Below are 19,911 nucleotides of genomic sequence, written 5' to 3'. Positions count from 1 at the left end.
GAAAAGGCAATTAATTCAAAATCATATAATAACAGAAAGCAGAGTTAAAATCTCCCTCCCGGTCTTTTTCCTCCTAAAGCGTGATTTCTTTCTGTGCTACACTGTCAAATCTCAAATGACAAACCATCTTTCCTTTCCTGTTTCCCCTTCCCCTCTCCCTCTGTTCTTTCTTCCTGGCTTCCTGCCTGCCCTCACCCCTCTTTCTTTCGTACCTCCATCTCCCTTCAACACACACTTTTCCAAAAAAGAAGTTCAAGTAACTGATTGATTTCTCATTTTAGAATTTAAAGACCTTCAGGAACTAAGTCTTGGTAAGACTGATCCTTGGCTTCAAAGTCTCTGTAACGTATTCAGACTGATTTCCTCAGTGTTTCCTTAACAGAATATGTGCATTCCTGCTCCTGTCTCCTTCTCCCATCATCCCCTTTCCGAGCCCTCACCGCGCTCAGCCATTCTAGCCGACGGTGATCTACCATTCCTGTCACAAACAGCAGCAAAAATTTATAGAACATGTACTTGGTGCCAGTTACTGCTATAAGCATGTCACCCACATTTACTTAAAGTAGCCTCAGTCCAGTGAAGTGGGTGCAGAATTGTTGTGCATGTAGTGCTGAAAGAGCAAACGGAAGTCTGGGGTGTTGGAGGTGTGCCCAAAGCACAAAGGCAGTGATGTAGTTGTATTACTTCCTATTGTCATTCATTGCAGTCATTCATTGCTGCATTTTTTGAGACAGTGCTTTGGGATAACCAACTGTTTCATATAAATATCTTCTGAAGAAGATGATCTCTGGTTTGAAGAATTACATCTTGTAATTCTTTATGTGTTTCCCAGAGTTAAAAGTTTACTTGCTGAACAGTGAGGGGTACATCCAGAAATACACATGCCTTATCAAGCTACCAGAAACTACCTTTTGGACACTTAGATAACAAATGAGAAGTTTTTGGAACATAGGAATGTAGAGTTAGAAGAGAGGTTTTGAAAAAAGTAGTCCAGGTATGTTAGTTAAGGTAAAGCAAGCTTCCGTAACACAGGGCTTTGAATTATAGAGCGCCAAAGATGCACTTGTGTGTGCTCAGTTGCTCAGTCGTGTCCGACTCTGCGACCCATGGACTGTAGCCCACCAAGCTCCTCTGTCCATGGGATTCTCCAGGCCAGAATACTGGAGTTGGTTGCCATGCCTTCCTCCAGGGGATCTTCCCAACCCAGGGATCGAAACCAGGTCTCCTGCATTACAGGTGGATTCTTTACTGTCTGAGCCATTAGAGAAGCCCAAAAGGTGCAGTTAGTTAGTATTATTTCTTGCTATTATTGATGAGCCTTCCTGGCTGGCTTCTGGCTTTCCTGCAAGAGGTGACTTGGGCTCCATGCTTCTTTTATCTTGCAACTCCACTACCTTCCATGTGAGGACTTTAAGGTCATGGCATTTGTCTGCATCAATCCACAGGAGGGGAGAAAGGAGCTTGGAAGCTCCCACATGGGCAGTGTGGGCAGGCCAGCCATGGATGTCATGCCCATCATTCCCATGCCCCTTCCATCAGCTAGGACTCTGTCACATGGCACCCTCTCTCAAAGAAGGGGGAAATGTAGATGTGTGCCCATCAAGCAGAGAGAGTGGGTTAGGTGCTCTTTGAGCACCCATTTCTGTGACAGAGATGGTTAATACATGTGTTCGGCCAACTCTGAAGGGTTGGGAATGGCTGTCTGGAGTAAGTTGTGGAGGGGGATTTTGAGACTTAGTCCACACTTTGAAGGAAAGAATATGAAGGACCACTCTTTTTGTGCTCTAGGGATTGAGGGTGGGGACCGTGGCAATACATATGTCACTACTTGCTGTCTCTGATTCTAGTTGGAGTTCTTCATTTTACCTTTGTTAATTTATTCATCATACCTGTATGGGACAACTGCCAGGTGATGGAGACACAGAAATGGATAAGTCACAGGCTCTACCTGCAGTGGGTCAGTTGGTTCAGGAGAGGGAGTTTATGACGGAGTGTGGTCCCTTCAGCCAAGGGTCAAGACAGAGAACTGTGGAAATGCACGGAAATGAGCCATAGCGGAGCAGACAGGTCGGGAGTCAGTGACTGGCTGCAGGTCACACTGCGACTATGCAGCAGGTGCAGGGCAGGAATGCGGAGAGCCCTCGTTTAGAACGTGGGAGCTGCCGGCCAGAACTGGTGGGGGCGACGCTCACAAAGCTCCCTGCAGTGTCTGTCATAGTCGGTGCTGAACACACATGTGCTGCTCTTCCTGTGCTTGTTCTCAAGATTCCTTCCATCTACATCCAGCAAATGTGAACTCTTCATCAAGAGTGTGCTAGGTGCTTTATTTACTTACTCAACAAACTTTTATCGAGTAGAGCTTACTGTGTGCCAGGCACTATTCTGAGAACTGGGAGGAAGTCAGTGAACAAAACAGGCACAAATCCCACCTTTGCTGAACTTATGCTCTGGCACGGGGGTGCAGATCGTAATCATACGTGAGTCAGAGAATCCAGGAGCAAGTGATGAGTACAACGAAAAATGGCTCCTAGTAAGAAGGACTTCCGTGTTTAGGAAGGAGGAATGATGGCAATTAAAGTTTAAAAAGGGGTAGTCATCAGGCTTCACTTCAAAGTGACTCTTGAGCCAAGCCCCGTAGATGTGTAAGATGCAGTTATGTCCTCAGAAACTCCCAAGTTGGGTAGGACTTATCCCCATTTTGCAGATGATAGTGAAGTGAAGCTGATGGAGGTAAAGCAGCCTGGTCAAGCTCCCCTGAGGACTAGGATTCAAATCAGGCATCTTGACCCGAAGACCCGTGAGGCAGAGAAGGAAGCAAGTAGGAGGGGATGTGAGTGCATGCTTGGAAGCCTGGTCTGGAGGGCCGGGCTGGATCAGGCAGCCAATTCTGATGGTGTCTTTCTCCTGTGCTGTCCTTAATCACAGTCTCTTCCTGCTTGGTTTCTTTACTTTTGCATGCCACCTCTCTAGATGTAATGAATAATATTTGGAGCTGCAAACCAGAGAGCATTTAGTGGTCATGAAGGCTTGATAAAATGTGTACATGGTTTTAAACATTCCATTGTAATGCATGGTAAGGCTCAGTTAAAAATGAGAGCACGCAGAAGCCTGCTGGATTTGATTGATGACTCGCCATCAATATTGATGGCCATAAGCACATTGGGAAGTTGGGATGTTGTATTTCTGCTGTGTCCTGCTAGCATTCAAGTCTGTAGGGATGATATATTGTGTAAAAGCCCGGGTATCACACTGCTGTAACACTGACATTAAGTAATGATAATGGGGCTCAGACTTAGTTTGAAATAAAATCAGTTTTGAGTGAAACATGGGCTCGTAGAGCCTGAGCTGGGGGGCTGTTGCCCACATTGTTTGCTCCGGGGCCATCCATGACCGTGATGCTGCACTAGCTGCCCCTGCATTGGAGGCTGCTTGGAGGCAGGAGAACTGGGGAAGTCACAGCCCTCACCAGCAGCCTTAGTTTTAAGCCTGGCCAATACTGTAAGGCAGACGAGGTATTCATACTACAGGGGTTCCAGTTTAGAACTTAGAACTGGGAGAAACTCAGTGTTGGTTTTGGTTCCTACCTTGTTGCTTGGGAAGGCAGCATTATACAGTAGAAAGAGCTTGAACTTCAGGGTCAGACCCTGAATCAAATCCCAGAACTGCTGTTGACCACCTGGTAAGCTGGGGGAAGTCATTTGATCTTTCTGTGCCTTAGCTTCCTCACCTGCAAGAGGAAGATAACCAACCTACCTTATAAGGTTGTAACACACATTAAGTGAGAAGTGTCCTTGGCACGTGATTGACTGAGGAAAGGTGGTCCCTTTCTCTTCTGTTTACTTTGCCCCCAGTTAGGGATCTGAGGGATTTGTCCTTGACCTTCTGGCCTGCAATCCTGGCTTTGTCCTTAACTGGGTTTTTCCTAGGAAGGTAGCCTGCCTTGCTTGGTCCGGAACGCAAACTCAGACCATGTGCAGGCCCCTTGCTTGCTGACATCAGCAACGTGTGGTTCTGCTTTCTCTACCTGTGGGGTTGATGGTCTCCCTTCTGGCATCTCTTCTGCCCATCTGCTCAGACACCCTCCTATGTATCGATGGGAATTTTTCAGCTACCAGAAACAAAAGCCCTAACTCAGCTTGTTTAAATGGAAGAGAGGATTTCTTATCTCCTATAATTAGAAGTCCTAAAGTGGGTGGAAAACCCCAGGTTTTCTGACAATCTTTTCACGATGGCTTATCTTTCAGTCTTTTTTTTTCCATGGTAGCAATGTGATCTGAGTACCACATTCAAATACGAGTGTCCAGCAGAAGACAGGGCTTTCTTTCCTTCCTTCTTCCTTGCTTTCTTCTTTCTTTTCCCTCACTGCCCCCCCCCCCCCTCCTTCCTTCTTAGGGAAAAGAAAACCTTTCCTGATACTCCCCTGGACCTCCCATCAAGTCTCACTGGCTGGCACTATGTCTCAGTCTGGCCAATCACTGGCAGATGAAATGGAGCAGTGTAATTGGTTTAGACCATGCATAATCTGCTTCCTGGGAGGAGAACTGGGGTCCACCTCCTTTGAGGCACATGGCTATGTAAGGAGGGAATAGCTACCTGAGCAAAACTGGAACTTTTTCAGGAATTGTGAATGGTTGTTGGGTAGGCAGCCGACAGTGTCTGCCTCATGCAACTCTTGGCATATGCTTGGACTTCTGCTATGCATTGGAAGTTCTGTCTAATCTCAAATTCATAGACGGAGAGCATAGTGCTCACTGAGCATGCTAACTTGAGTTGACTGGTAGTGAGTACTTGGAATAAGATAGTGAGGATTCTGGCCATATCTGGACTCAGCAGGAATGACAGCCATGATTGATTAACAATGTCTGCCAGGGATGTGTGTGTCTGTCAGAGTGGGGCCCTAATAAGAAAATTTTTTTTCTTAAAAAAAATTTTTTTTAATGCTCTAAGCTTTGTCTTCCTAAACAGTTTCACTCCCCAAGGACCGCTTGTTATCCTAGTTTTTAGAAACCATGTTTACATATTTCACAGGCAGATGTGTTGCAGAAATTTAATTGGTCATTTATGAATAGGCTCCTTGTCTCTGACTTGTCAGCCTCCCTCATAGCCTCTGAGAAAGGACCACAAGTCTCTGGCTTCCTCTTGGTTGAGTTCAGGCATTATTCACTTCCCCCCAAATCCGGGGAAGCTGCCTTCTACCGTTCATGGTTCATGCCATCAATAAGAGGCTGGTGGTCCAGAGGCAGAGGATGTGACTGGAACAGCTCAGAGTTTTCATTCAACTTCAGAAGAGGCATCTAGAGCCCATCTTTCCTGCCCAGAGTCTTCTTTCCCAGTAAAAACAAAAATTTCCATGCACTTGTAATTCTGCAATTTTGGGTCTGCCAAGGGAGCAGTGTTTTAATTTTAAAATCTTAGCAAATTATCAAGAGGGTGGCTTTCTTCTGGGTATCAGCATCATCTCTGTAACAGCCTTTTTTTCCCCTCCTCCCTGCTTATCTTTGGAGACTAGCCGAGCCCAGCTGCTTCGTAGATGCGATCTCTCCAGGCATACTAATAATGGGGATTTTTTTTTTTCCCCAGAGCAAGTTTTCATTATTTTGGGTTTTTGTCTGTTTGTCACATGTCCAACTAATTTCTCTTTGTTTTTGAAACAAAGGGTGGTTCTAAGAAAATGAAATTGCAGCAATACATTTTATGCTGTTTCCGAATTCTTCCTCCCTCCTCCCTTTCTGTCCTTACAGTAAATGCAAAGTAGGTTTTTTTCAGGTTATGTTTGACAAATCTCTGGACACAGTCAGATAATTTTGCATTTCTAGACTCAGCGAACCACATGACAAAAGTTAATTAAACTGGCTAGGATAGGAGTATCTGCTGGTAGATCAGGAAAACTGTCACATTTCTCAGAATAATCATGACTAACTGAGACACCTCAATGCTCTTGGTGTTGTTTAATAAACATACCATTTGGTACTTAGTACCCATAAGCCACCATTTTCTTAAATTGTCATAAAAGGAATTAAATTATTCTATATACTCAGAAACTCATTACTATTTCTTTCTCCCCTCAAACCTCAGTCTGAAAAATCCCCTGTGTCCCTTAGTCCATCTATTTATGGTGGTACTGTCTCACTATCTAAAGAGAGTGGTTATGCTGTACTCACCACTGTGCTTTGGAATGGGCCCAGGCATTGTCATTTTACAGGTCTCCAGATGGTTCTACCACGCAACCAGATGGAGAACCCCCTAATACAAGAGTCTCTGCTATATAGCAATCAGGATAGGCTATGTTCTGCTACAGCAAGAGTCGCTTAGGTCTCACTGACCCACAACAAACTTGTAGACACTGTCACTGGTCCATAGTTGGTTGGCTGGATGCTCTGCTCCACCTTTCCTGCCTCTAACACCCACGCTGTTGGGCTTACTGTCTGGACCATCATCTGTGGCTACGGCATGGAAAACAAACATAACAGATCAAATCTAGGCTCTCAAAGCTTTCTTCTGGATGTGGAACAATTCACTTCCATCCGTACGATTAGCCCAAGCCAATGCCATTAGCTGCACTTAGTAGGAAATATGGAGACCCTCAGCTGACACACACCACGGCTCAGCCCAAGGTCTGAAGGTTTCCATCCTAGAACACCAGGTCAAGGCCAGATGGCGAGACATTATCAGGCTGCCCTCCAGCCCAACATGTGATCTAGGGGGTGATTTGTGACACAAAGCTCAGGACGACTTCCCTGTAGCTCAAACAGTAAAGAATCTGCCTGTGATGCAGGAGACCAGGGTTCGACCCCTGCATTTGGAAGTCCCTATGGAGAAGGGAATGGTAATCCACTCCAGTACTCTTGCCTGGAGAATTCCATGGACAGAGAAGCCTGGCGGGCTGTAGTCCGTGGGATCGCAAAGAGTCGGACACAACTGAGCGACTAACACACACACACACACACACACACAAACTAACACACACACTCAGGCAGCGACCCTTTAGGACAGCCCAGTTATGACGGTGACACTTCATCACTAGGTAAGGAGACATTTACCTGAGTCAAGGCATCAGGGAACTAAGTCCTTATGAGAGCCTGGAATGGAGCTGAATGATGCCTTCGTTCACAAAGTACACAGCAATGGCCGTGGAAAAAGTCGGAAGATGAAAGAGGTGCAGAAAGGGTGTGTGCTGGTAAAATGTTTGACTGTAGAAGTCTAGAGATGCCTTTAATACTCCTTGATTCCCCTAATTCCAGGAGCTGAATGGGTTAAAAATGGCCAGATTTTACATTCTCTCCTGAGTGGGCACATGTAACAATCTGAATCTTGTAAGAATAAGAGATTAATTAGCTTTTTTGGACCTGGAACCCAGAAGAGAATGCAGCTTAGTTGCACAGGAAGTCAGTGGCAACACTGGAAGAGGGTGTGGGCGCCCCACCGCAAAGCTACTGGCAGGAGAAATAGAGGGAAGGGTGAAGAGATACTTTCCCATCTTTTCTGAGGACAGTGGGAAAGGCTACTTTAGATAGTTTTGTTATTTTTCTATAGATACTTAAGGGAAAATGGGCTCAACCTGTAGCAGAAGGAATGCTGGTTGACAGAATCATGTCCTAGTTAAGCGTATGGCCCTGGAGCCAGGTACCTGAGCTTCAGTCCTGGCTTTGCTGTGGCTAGTACATTAACCCTGGGCAAATCACTTAACTTCCTTGTGCCAGTCTGTAAAATTGGAATAATGATAGCACCTACTTCATTTTTCGTGAAAGTTAAACGAACATAGGAAAGTATCTGGCACATAGCTAGCATTTATTAAATGCTCTGTATTTAAATACTGCTATTAATATTATTATTGTTATTGTTCTAATAACTTCTCTAAAGTTAGCATGATTAAAGAGTATAGTGAAGGAATGGGGGGAATTCCACTATTTTTATCTATAGACTTTAAGAATTAGCCCAGCACTTATCTTGGTTAAATATACTATTCATTCATTATATTTGGATGGAGGTTTTTAGCCTATTTGAACTTTAGAAGTCCCCCACCCTCCACCACTACACCATCAATCACTTAAGAAAGAAAAAAGTACTAAACCCAAAGGCAGCAATGAAATTGCCTAGTGGTTAGGGAAAAAGAAAAAAATCTCAGACACGCTTTTCTAGCATTCCACATCAAACCCTAGCTGACTTCCTTGACGGGTGTGCCCACGATAGATAGAGGTACAGAAAGAAAAGAAAAAAAAGAAAGAAAGTCTCTCAGTCATGTCTGACTCTTTGTGACCCCATGGGTATAGTCCATGGAATTCTCTAGGCCAGAATACTGGCGTGGGTAGCCTTTCCCTTCTGCAGGGGATCTTCCCAGCCCAGGGATTGAACCCAGGTCTCCCGCGCTGCAGACGGATTCTTTACCAGCTGAGCCACCAGGGAAGCACAGAGGTACAGAGGTTAAGTCAAAAAGATTTGAGATCTGAAACTGAACCTTGGAACAAGCTCTCTGTGCATCTGCATTTTGACAGCCCCGCTGTCCCCGGGCAAGATGTGTGTCCAGGAAGCAGCAGCAGTTCCACTGTGTTTATTTTCAGAACCTGGGGCTGGACGGTGTTTGTAAATAAGAGAGGAAGGGCTCAGGGTCACATGGTGGAGGAGATGTGCATGATGAGGTGGTTAGCCTGGAGAGGTGGCTGTCCTTTCTCAGACCTACTGTGTTCAGCTCAGGAATACTCTAGTAACTGTCCTCCCTGTGAGTGTGCAGCTCCTCGCATGTATCCAGCACACCCGCTGTGATAAGGGGTCCCAGTCTTGGCAAGTCTGAGCCAACTGCTTGATAGGGGAGATGTCGTAATTTTGGCCCAGACAAGCAGAGAAGCCTCAACATATGAGAAACAATAATTGTATATAAAGTAAACCCATTCTAATACTTGAACGGGACTCTGAAAATCTTCATGTTATGAAAACTTTTTACAAAAAGCAAGTCTAAGCTTGCTGATGGAAAATGCCAATTTGTGGAGGCACCTTGTCCCAGATGAGGCCCGTCCATCCTTGTTAGCTCTGATTGGGGCAGTGCCGAAAACTGTGGTGAGCATGCACAGATGATGCACAGTCCAAGCCCTGTGGCTTGTGGACAATGGACATCATGATGGTGCACAACTGCCAAGCACTTGCTCCCTATCAGGCGTGTATTTTAGATATATTAATTCATTGGACGCTCACCTTAGGTAAATACTGTTAGTGTTCCCATTTTCCCAGATAAGACAAGGAGGCACAGAAAGTTCTTAAACCAGAAAGTGGTGGAGGATGCATTCAGCACGTCTGAATTGAACATACAGACTCTTCACCATGATGTGACCTAAGTGATGCTGTGAATGAATACGGACAGATGCTGAAATGAGTAATAAGGGTCACGTGGGCAGTTGCAGTCAAGGCCTTGGTCATGAGGAGCCGAAATCCCAACTAGGACAGGGGAGGGAGATGGATTATAAGGAGAGAAGTGAATCTCACGCAGGTCTAAGACAGGAAGTACAGTTGGGCCATGGGGCGGCTGGAATGGTCTTTCTCTTTTAGTCCATCTCAGACCATAAATTGGAGCTCATGGAGCTAATTTCTACTTCTGTCACTGTGTCTGCTCTGTGCACACCAGGTCTCCCAACTTCTTCATGTCTGTCTGTGGCTTTCAGTGGAATTCACTGCAGCCTAGATTCTACTCCTTTAATCCCCAGAATCTCTCCAATCTGAAAGCTGGCTGTTTCTTAAGAGGGAGACCCTCCTTGGTTCAACCCAGACAGTAGACTGGCTTCCCTGGTCAGATGGCCATTGTGGCAGTTAGAGGTAGTGAGGGGGAAGTCTGAGGTCAGAAGATCCTGAACTTTGTCTTCTTTTACTTTCAAAGACCCTTAAACCAGTCTGATGACGCCTGTACAACCTTTCTCAGAATAATGTTTTTAAATGCATAAAATAGATGTTGGATTACAAAAGATGCCGATTCTATTAAATTACAATTATCAGAATATTGGGGGCTTCCCTGGTGGCCCAATGGCTAAGACGCCATGCTCTCAAAGCAGGGGGCCCAAGTTTGATCCCTGGTCAGGGAACTAGATCCCACATGCTTCAACTAAGAGTTCACACGCTGCAACTAAAGATCCTGCATGCCGCAACAAAGACTGAAGATCCCACGTGCTGTAACTAAGACAAATATTAGATAAAAAGAATACTCAATAAAATGAAATTTGCCATTTTTTTTTAAACACATCAATGTGATAATATCAAGTCTCAGAACAACTGTAATTTTGAACTGGTGAAAGGTAAAAGGTATTTTGAAGTTCCTGCAAAACATGTGTGATATAAAAATATCTGTAACTTGTATTGGTAACAACATCACAGACACTGTTAATATAACTATGTTCTGCTGCTTACATTCGTCATTGAAGGAAATGCTAAATTTCACTTAAAAGATCCTGAAAACAAAGATGGGGAACTTTTTTCCTTTTTAGGTGCATGGACCACTGAATTCTATTCACAGATTCCCTTCCTTACTCTGCTGTAGTATTTCTCAAAGTATTGGGCTAGCAGTATCAGAATAAATGAATGGTGACAGGAGGGGAGGGGGGGCAGAAATGAAGATTCCTTTTTGGAAAGTGCAAATTTTAAAAAACTAGAACAGCAAACCCATTTTTGTTCTCGCCTGAAGTGTATCTTACACATACTGAATTTTGAGAGCCACTGATGTAAAGTAGATAATTTAAAACCTCTCAGCATCATCCTCTTTAACCATAAAATGGGGTTGGGGTATGCGCCAACTGAGTCATGTAAAAGTACAATATATTTTGAATGCAAACATAGCTTTTGAAATGTTTAGAAATAACCTAGTGATGCTGGATGTGGGCAATCTCAAAAGCTTTCTAAAGATGCCATTTGGTTCATTTAAGAGAGCTTCAGAGTGTCTCTGCAATGGTTGAATTATGTCATCCTGAAGAGCAAATGCTTTTCTGACAGAATCCCAGTGTCTGCTGCCCACTGCAGTGAGAACTTTGGTCATTTTCTTGTCTGACCGGATTCCTAAGCATCCATACAGGTGTCGTACAGGGTGAAAGGGACACAGGAGGACACAGTTCTAGTCCTGGCACATCAGAAGAGGCTGAGTGTTATCACTAAGCTGTGGGATGCAGGGCTTTGCAGCTTGTGACTAGAGGCAGAGTGTAGGTTAAGAGCAACCAGACTCTGGGTAGACAGAATGAGCTCAGAGCTATTGGCTTGAAGACACCGGAAGTCTGCAGAGGTAATTAATGACAAGAAGGGGAGAGAGGAGTAGTGAGGTAAAGCAGGAGTCAAGAACAGGGATGGCTGATGCACCCAGAACAGGGGAAGAACCCTAAGCTTATTGTAAAAGGATGGTGTTTTTCCTACTCCTGTGGCTTTAGGTCTGGGAATACTGTGGGATTTCCTGCTTGGGACTCACGCTACTTCAGTGATGTCTAGGATGTGGGACCACTCTTCTGGGCAGATTTCACACCTGACAAGGAGCGGGGCATCTTGGGAGCAGTAGAGGATTAGTGGGAAGGCAGATTGTCCACTGTCGGTTTTCCTCTGTTTGCCGGCAGCAGCGTAACACCGTGGCTGACAGCACGGGCTCCGGGTCGGCACTGGAATTCCAGCTTTGCTACATATCAGGTGGCTCGTCTGCAATAGGTACCCGTCTTTCTGTGCTCCATGTCGCAGCTAGCACCAGTATGGCTTCAAATTACTATAGTTGTGGCTGTTTATGGAAGAAAGGTGCAGAGCTTATTAGGGCCCAGCAAGTCAGAAAGACTTAATCTTACACCATCATAGAGTTCAAAAGTGGCAATATAGTATGATGGCTCTGTAAACTGCCATCTGCTTCTCATAAGTCTCTTAAAACAAAGTTTGGAAAAATACTCAGTACTTCAGATATAATAACTAGCAAAAGTATCTCCCTTAACTACTTTTTGCCCAGAGTGATTAAGGACAGAAAAATAGGAATTCTTACTGCTTTATTATCTGATGAACTGCTAAGAAACTCCTGTTAGAAGCTCTTTAGACATTGCACAGTCATCTTGGTCTTCTGATTATATATATATATTTATATATGCATATTTTCAAGTAAAGAAATATTTAACAGATGTAAACTATTCACTATTTGGCAGCAAATGTTGTTAAAGTACTATCTCGTAGCGTATCACTTTCAAGTTAAAATGTCAGAAACAAACCTCAATATTTATAATTATTTTAAGGAAAGTTATATAAGGACACTTTAAGGCATAAATTCTTTTGGCTTAGCATTCTTAAAAGAATGATAATAGCAAAAGTGATGCAAAATCTTCAGCATGATTATGATGAAGCTATATTTTACAAAAACATGGTGTAATATGCCAGTAATCCCATTCAGCATCCTGGATTATTAGGTCCATTCAGAAGGGACTGATAATTTATACAGTCAAACTTTAAAATTTATGGATAAAGACAATCCAATGTTGCCACTGAGAAGTATATCTCTTAACATATACAACTTTCAGGCCATAGTTTTGAGGTCTGAAGTATCAAGTTGCTTTGATGAATTAGTTGGTTGGCACTTATGAACACATTTATTACCTAGTCATCTTTAAAATAGGTTTTCAGAGTACCACTGAAACTTTTGGAGTACTTCACAGACCCTTTATTTTGGTGTTCAAGTGCCCTGTGGTTCTGGTATTGATATTTCTTGAAGACATTGATTGCTTTTTATCAAGAAGTTCTTTTACTGCACTTGCTATTTCCTTGACCGTCTGCAGAAACCTCACTCTGTCATTGGTCTCATCTGGGATCTTACCAAGAATTTGTTTAAGTGTTTGTGCCTTTTCATTTAGGTCTTGGAATTCTGACTCTGGTTGTTTAATCATATACTCTTCTACATCATCAACTGTCATTTGAAGAAGGGACTCTGTGAAGTTGACTCTACACTTTTTTGTCCCTAAAATTTTCATAATGATGTCTTGTATGAGTCATGGATTTTCTTTTTTCAGCCTTGATGAAAGCTACTCTCAGTGTCTGAGCTCAGACAGATTTACTCGTTCTATCTCATTAAACACAGGATACATGACTGCATAGAGGGTCATAGAAACCACAGAAGTGGTCTCAGCTTCATCTCTTCCATTGTCATCCTCATTGAAAAGCCAACTCCTTAGGGAGACCACATTATGAAACTGCAACTGAATCATAAATCTCTGTCAACATTTGGCTCTTCCTTCTACAGTTCTCCTCGGCTACTGAGGCACTGACTTCACTTCCCACCTTTGGAGCCGTCTTCCTACCGCATTTTTGTTTGATCATCTCTCAGTGGACATTTGAGTTGTTTCCGTGTCTTGGCTATTGTAAATAGTGCTGCTATGAACATAGGAGTGCATGCGTCTTCTCCAGATATTTTCCCGGGAGAGGGATTGCTGGATCACATGGTAGTTCTAGTTTTAGTTTCTTAAGGAACCTCCGTACTGTTCTCTATAGTGGCTGTACCAATTTACATTCTCCAACAGTATAGGAGGGGTCCCCCTTTCCCCACACCTTCTCCAGCATTTATTATTTCAGACTTTCTGATGATGGCCATTCTGACTGGTGTGAGGTAGTACCTCATTGTAGTTTTGATTTGCATTTCTCTGATAATGTACAACCTTGAGCATCTTTTCATGTGCTTTTTGGCCATCTGTAGGTCCGTCTAGTCCAGGCTATGGTTTTTCCTGTGGTCATGTATGGATGTGAGAGTTGGACTGTGAAGAAGGCTGAGCGCCCAAGAATTGATGCTTTTGAACTGTGGTGTTGGAGAAGACTCTTGAGAATCCCTTGGATTGCAAGGAGATCCAACCAGTCCATTCTAAAGGAGATCAGCCCTGGGTGTTCTTTGGAAAGAATGATGCTAAAGCTGAAACTCCAGTCCTTTGGCCACCTCATGAGAAGAGTTGACTCATTGGAAAAGACTCTGATGCTGGGAGGGATTGGGGGCAGGAGGAGAAGGGGACGACAGAGGATGAGATGGCTGGATGGCATCACTGACTTGATGGGTGTGAGTCTGAGTGAACTCCGGGAGTTGGTGATGGACAGGGAGGCCTGGTGTGCTGCAATTCATGGGGTCGCAAAGAGTCAGACACGACTGAGCGACTTAACTGAACTGAGTTCTTGTTTGGAGAAATGTCTATTTAGATCTTCTGTCCATTTTTTGATGGGTGACTATAAGATGCTTAAAGCAGAAATCATAACCTTGTGTTGCAAGGTCTATATTCATAGATGGAAGAAAAAGATATGTGAATATCGCACAAAGTATGAGGAAGGATAAATGGAATTGTGCTGTTGTGGGAGAACTTCATTGCTAATTAAGAACTTAATATTATTTTAGGCTGGACTGTGATAAATTAAATGTACATATTATGAACTCCAGAGCAGTTCTGTTCAATACAGCAGTCACTGGCCACATGGGGCTACTAAGCTCTTGAAATGTGTCTAATACAACTGAGGAGATGAATTTGTCATTTAATTACTTAAATTTAACTGAAAAACTGAAGTGGTGTACGCATTCTTCTATGAGGCACCATTTTATTGTTTTTACAGAACTATCTTTCACTTTAACAGTTGTGATATGCTACAGGTGTGAAAATTCAGATCAGATTTCAAAGATAGTATGAATATAATTTTAGAATCTAAAATATCATATTACACGTTAAAGTGATAATATTTAGGTTATGTTAGGTTAATATATTATTAAATTAATTTAACTGCTTTTTAAAAAGTTTGGTAATGCATGAACTAAAAATTGAGATATTCTGTAAATGTTACATGTGTGGCTCACATTGTATTTCTAATAGGCAGTGTTACTCTAGAGAAGTTACTAAGGAAAATAATACAAAGTGATATAGTTCAAAAGTCAAAGGAGAGAAAATGCAATACTAAAAAGTACTCCATTTACTCAAATAATAATGGAGAAAAGAAGGAACAAAAGAACAGATGAAACATTGGGTTGGCCAAAAAAAGTTGGCCAAAAAGTTCATTTAGGTTTTTCTATAAATAACATTTTATGGGAAAATCCCAGTGAACTTTTTGGCCAACACAGTAGATGGAGTAAATGGAATAAATGGCAAGGGAATAAAAAGTGGTGGACCTAAACATATGCTAACCAACAACTACATTAAAGAAATAGAACAGTACTTTACAAGGCAGAGTCATCAGGTTAGATAAAAAGTAAGACCTAACTATATGCCATTCCTGAGAGAAACAGTTTAAATATAAAGACATAGATTGGAGGTAAAAGAGTGGAAGAAAATACATAAGGTTAACAGTTGGTTTAAGAAAGAGGATGCAGCTATGTAAATATTATACAAAGTAGATGTCAGGTCAGAGGAGTATTACCAAAAGTAAAGTGGATATTTCATATTAATTAAATTGTCAGTTTGTTGGGAAGACTTAACCATCATATGTGTTCATGTACCTGTTAAAAGAGCTTAATATTTGAAGCAAAAAATGACATAACTAAAGTGATAAATGGAAAAAATCCAGACTCACACTGGGATATTTTATTACTGTTCTCTCAGTCATTGTTAGAGAAACAGAATAAATTAACTTCACAAACGTGGTAATAGAAGTGACATGGAATGAAGAGGGATGGAATTTGCAAATTGGGATATTCTCAGATGTCTCCAGCCAGTGTCCTTAAACGTTCATGTTGTTTCAAGCCAGCAAGTTTGTGGTAATTTGTTAGAGCGGCAAAAGGGAAACTAATATGGTAACCAAGTAGAGAAACATGTTAAATAGGGAGAATAAGCTTGTAAGCTTTCTGGCAAGAGCAAGATGGGTTTTTCTAAGACACAGTGAAACAAAGTGGAGGGATAAAACGAACAGAACCGAGACTAGAAATGAAGTAGGAGCCAGATCACACAGGGCCTGGAAGGTACAGTCAAGAGGTTGATTTTTATCTCTAAGATATTAGGGAGCCAGAGAAGGATTTGAACAGGGGACAAGCAGGTTTTAGTGTTGAAGAAATCACCGCTGGACTCTCTTCCTTGCTTTTAGGAAAGAAGAAAGAATTTGGTTGCCTAGATAACAGCTCTTAGTTTTCATACCTTTTAATTCTCATTTACTCTAAGTATTCTTCCCTTTCTATCCTAAAAAGGAGTTGAGTTCTAAGACAAAGCTTCAAGGCTGCAGGCAGATCATTTCTTCTGGGACTTCCGGGGTGGCTGTTTGAATTATGGCAAGAGTAGGGAGCTTACCTGAGCTGGGCTGTGGCCCAGAACAGGCTGGAAAGAGGAAATGGACTTGAAAGCACTTGTCTTGGTCTAATCGAGACCGGTGATGCCTTGGGGCCAGCTGCTGATGGAGGACAAGGAGGCAGAGAAGCAAGTCTTCATTCCCCAGGCCTGGAGGCTGGCAATATATCTCTGGTGCTCAGATTCCTTTTCAGGGCCAAGGTCATTAATAGAAAAAGCACTTCAGATATTCCTGTTCTGCAAGGATTACAATTTTCTCCCTAGCGAATTTCTAAATCTCTTTAATGATTAAAGCAGACAGTCATCAAACCACTCAGTAGGGGAGAAAATAAAGATAGCCTTCAGCGTTAGGTAAAGGAACAAAAATACACCTGAGTAGGAGGCCTATCAAGGTCATAGGAGATTTTTCTCTTCTACCTTTAGCAGTGGCTGTTGACTGGCAGAGACAGGACTGAAGGAGATGGGAGGGCTTCTGTTACTGGGACTATTCTCTTGAAAGGAGATATAAAAAAAAAAAAGAACAAACAGGGCTGTCATGGGGATGGTGGTCCACGCCTTTGCACAAACATGTCTGTGTAAAAAGTTATCCAGACCAGCATTGAATAAACATTCGTGTGCTAGGCCCACTCTACATAGCTACAGCCCACGAGATACGATTACTGTTTATTTGTATTGTAATGGACATAGATTGATTCGGCTCATTCAGTGTCACTTTCTCATTTCTGCTGGTAATAACACACTGTTTTTTTCTCAGGGAGCCACCCCTTCCCTGCTCTCAATGTGTGCGGTTTGGGTGGTTAGCCTCACCAGCTCTAGACCTTATTGTAGGTCTGAAATGGAAGCCCATTAGAATACACTGTCACTCCAGCTTAGAGATTTGTTCAAGGATTGGTAAATGACTTGAGGTATTCCAAATAGGATGATCCTGAAACAATTGGAAAAGAAGCTTGCTTCTTCTTCTGGAGTTACTGAAAGGGTAGATGTGAGTTTGGAGCAGCTAGTGGCCATCTTGCCCCAATAAGGAGAGAGCCTGGTGGAGAACAGAACCAAGGTCCGAGAAAAATGAACCAAGAAGATCCAGATTTTTAGATGAATTCAGATAGCACCTGGATCTAGTTGTGGTACACGAAGATTGTATATGTTTCAATAGTACATGCACGGAGAACTTCCAGATGTATAAGCTGGATTTAGAAAAGATGGAGGAAGGAGAGAACAAATTGCTGACATCTGTTGGATCATCAAAAAATCCAAAGAACTCCAGTCAATCATCTACTTCTGCCTCACTGGCTACACTAAAGGCTTTTATGTGTGTGCATCACAACAAACTGGAAAATTCTTAAAGAGATTGGAATACCAGGCCACCTTACCTGCCTTCTCAGAAACCTCTAGGCAGGTCAAGAAGCAACAGTTAGAACTGGACATGGAATAAGGGACTGGTTCAAGATCGAGAAAGGAGTACGTCACGGCTGTATACTGTCACCCTGCTTATTTAACTCATATGCAGAGTACATCATGTGAAATGTAGGGCTGGTGAATCACAAGCTAGAATGAGGATTGTGTGCTTAGTCGCTCAGGTGTGTCTCACTCTTTGCAACCCGTGGTCTGGGGCCCACCAGGCTTTCTGTCCATGGGGATTCTTCAGGCAAGGATACTGGAGTGGATTGCCATGCCCTCCTTCAGCGGATCTTCCCAACCCAGAGATTGAACCCAGGTCTCCTGCATTGCGGGCGGATTCTTTATGCTCTGAGCCACCAGGGAATGAAGATTGCTGGGAGAAATATCAATAGCCTCCAATAGGCAGATGATACTACTCTAATGGCAGAAAGCAAAGAGGAACTAAAGAGACTCTTGATGAGGGTGAAAGAGGAGAGCAAAAAGCTGGCTTAAAGCTCAACATTCAGAAAATGAAGATCATGGCATCTGGTCCCATCACTTCATGGCAAATAGATGGGGAAACAATGGAAACAGTGGCATATTTTGTTTTCTTAGGCTCCAAATTTACTTCAGACATTGACTGCAACCATGAAATTAAAAGACACTTGGTCCTTGGAAGTAAAACTATGACAAGCCTAGATAGTGTGTTAAAAAGCAGAGATACCACTTTGCTGACAAAGATCCATGTAGTCAAAGCTATGGTTTTTCTAGTAGTCATGTACATATGTGAGAGTTGGATGATAAAGAAGGCTGAGTGCTGAAGAATTGATGCTTTTGAATTGTGGTGCTGGAGAGTCCCTTGGACTGCAAGATCAAACTAGTCACTCCTAAAGGAAATCAACCCTGAATATTCATTGGAAAGACTGATGCTGAAGCTGAAGCTCCAATACTTTGGCTACCTGATGTGAAGAGCTGACTCACTGGGAAAAACCCTGATGCTGGGAAAGATTGAGGGCAGCATGAGAAGGGAGCAAAGAAGATGAGATGGTTGGATGGCATCACCGACTCAATGGACATGAGTTTACGCAAACTCTGGGAGATAGTGAAGGACAGAGAAGCCTGGCGTGCTGCAGTCTATGGGTTGCAAAGAATTGGGCACGACTTAATGACTGAACAACAGCAAATGTTGCAGCCTATACTAAACACTTTTGTCTTTAGATAAACAATGGAATGTCATGATTGAAAGGAATCCTAGGACTGTCTAGCTCAGGGTTTCTTACCCAGGATCATTTCACCTTCCATAGTGCCTAGATATTTCAGAGAAGTTTTAGACTCTAGGTTTTATGTAAAATCTTGAGAACTGGATTTTTTTTTTTCCTGGCGATTTTTTTTTTTCCTGGCAAGAGGTTCTATAACTCTTACTTGATCCTCAAATGATTTGTGTCCCTAGATCCTCTTTTTATACCACACAGAATCTTTCCTGCTGTCATTGGAAGATCAGATTCTTTGTTTCTCCACTGAACGAGCTTGGGGGGTATTGACTTGCTATATGGAACTGAGTGTATGGTTCTCATGAAGTTTTTACAAATTTCTCTGTGGTGGGTGGCTGCTTTGGGCTTTGTCCCTATACTGGCTACCATCTCAACTTTTTTAAGCCTCAGTTTTTTTCCATTAAAAAGAGAGGTTTGAAGCAGCTGCCCTGCCTGCTTTGTAGGGTGCTCATGGGTTTCCCTGGTGGCTCAGCTGGTAAAGAACCTGCCTGTCAATGCAGGAGATACAAGAGATGTGGGCTTGATCCTGGGTCAGGAAGATCCCCTGGAGAAGGAAATGGCAACCCACTCCAGCCTGTGAAATTCCATGGACAGAGAAGCCTGGTGGACCTCAGAGGTCTATGGGGTTGCAAAAAATCGGATATGACTGAGTGCGCATACACACACACACACACACACACACAAAGGGGGATGAGCTAAGGGCAGGGCAGTGAAAATTCTCTTGGGCTTTCACAGGTCTTCTGGCCCTACCTCTATTTGCTCTCTTCCTTGTAAGGTATTTGCTGCTTTGAGGCCAGTGCAGGAGTCTGGGGTATCTGCTTGCTTTTCATATTCCCAGCAGCATCTATGACATCCAGACTGGCTTATATATACAAGAACCCATTCATTAAGTTGCTGTTGGAAGTTCTTAAACATGTAAAGAAAATACTCTGAATGTCATTTTCAGAGCAAATGACCAAAATGGATGATATCTGATACAGAGAAAGATCTTCTCCTAGCTGATGGATTTTATTTCCCCTAACACAAGGCTATGGAGAAGGCAATGGCACCCC

General features: G+C 43.0%; 1 pseudogene; it reads right to left on the bottom strand.

The window, feature by feature from the left end:
• Window positions 1-12,483: 12,483 nt before the first annotated feature.
• On the bottom strand, window positions 12,484-13,132 carry LOC113875360 (annotated as a pseudogene).
• Between the last annotated feature and the right edge of the window lie 6,779 nt (window positions 13,133-19,911).

Source organism: Bos indicus x Bos taurus, chromosome 18, assembly GCF_003369695.1.
Source record: "Bos indicus x Bos taurus breed Angus x Brahman F1 hybrid chromosome 18, Bos_hybrid_MaternalHap_v2.0, whole genome shotgun sequence".
NCBI classification, from domain to species: domain Eukaryota; kingdom Metazoa; phylum Chordata; class Mammalia; order Artiodactyla; family Bovidae; genus Bos; species Bos indicus x Bos taurus.
The sequence above is the reverse complement of the archived record's forward strand: the minus strand, read 5'-3'. Positions and strand labels throughout refer to the sequence as shown.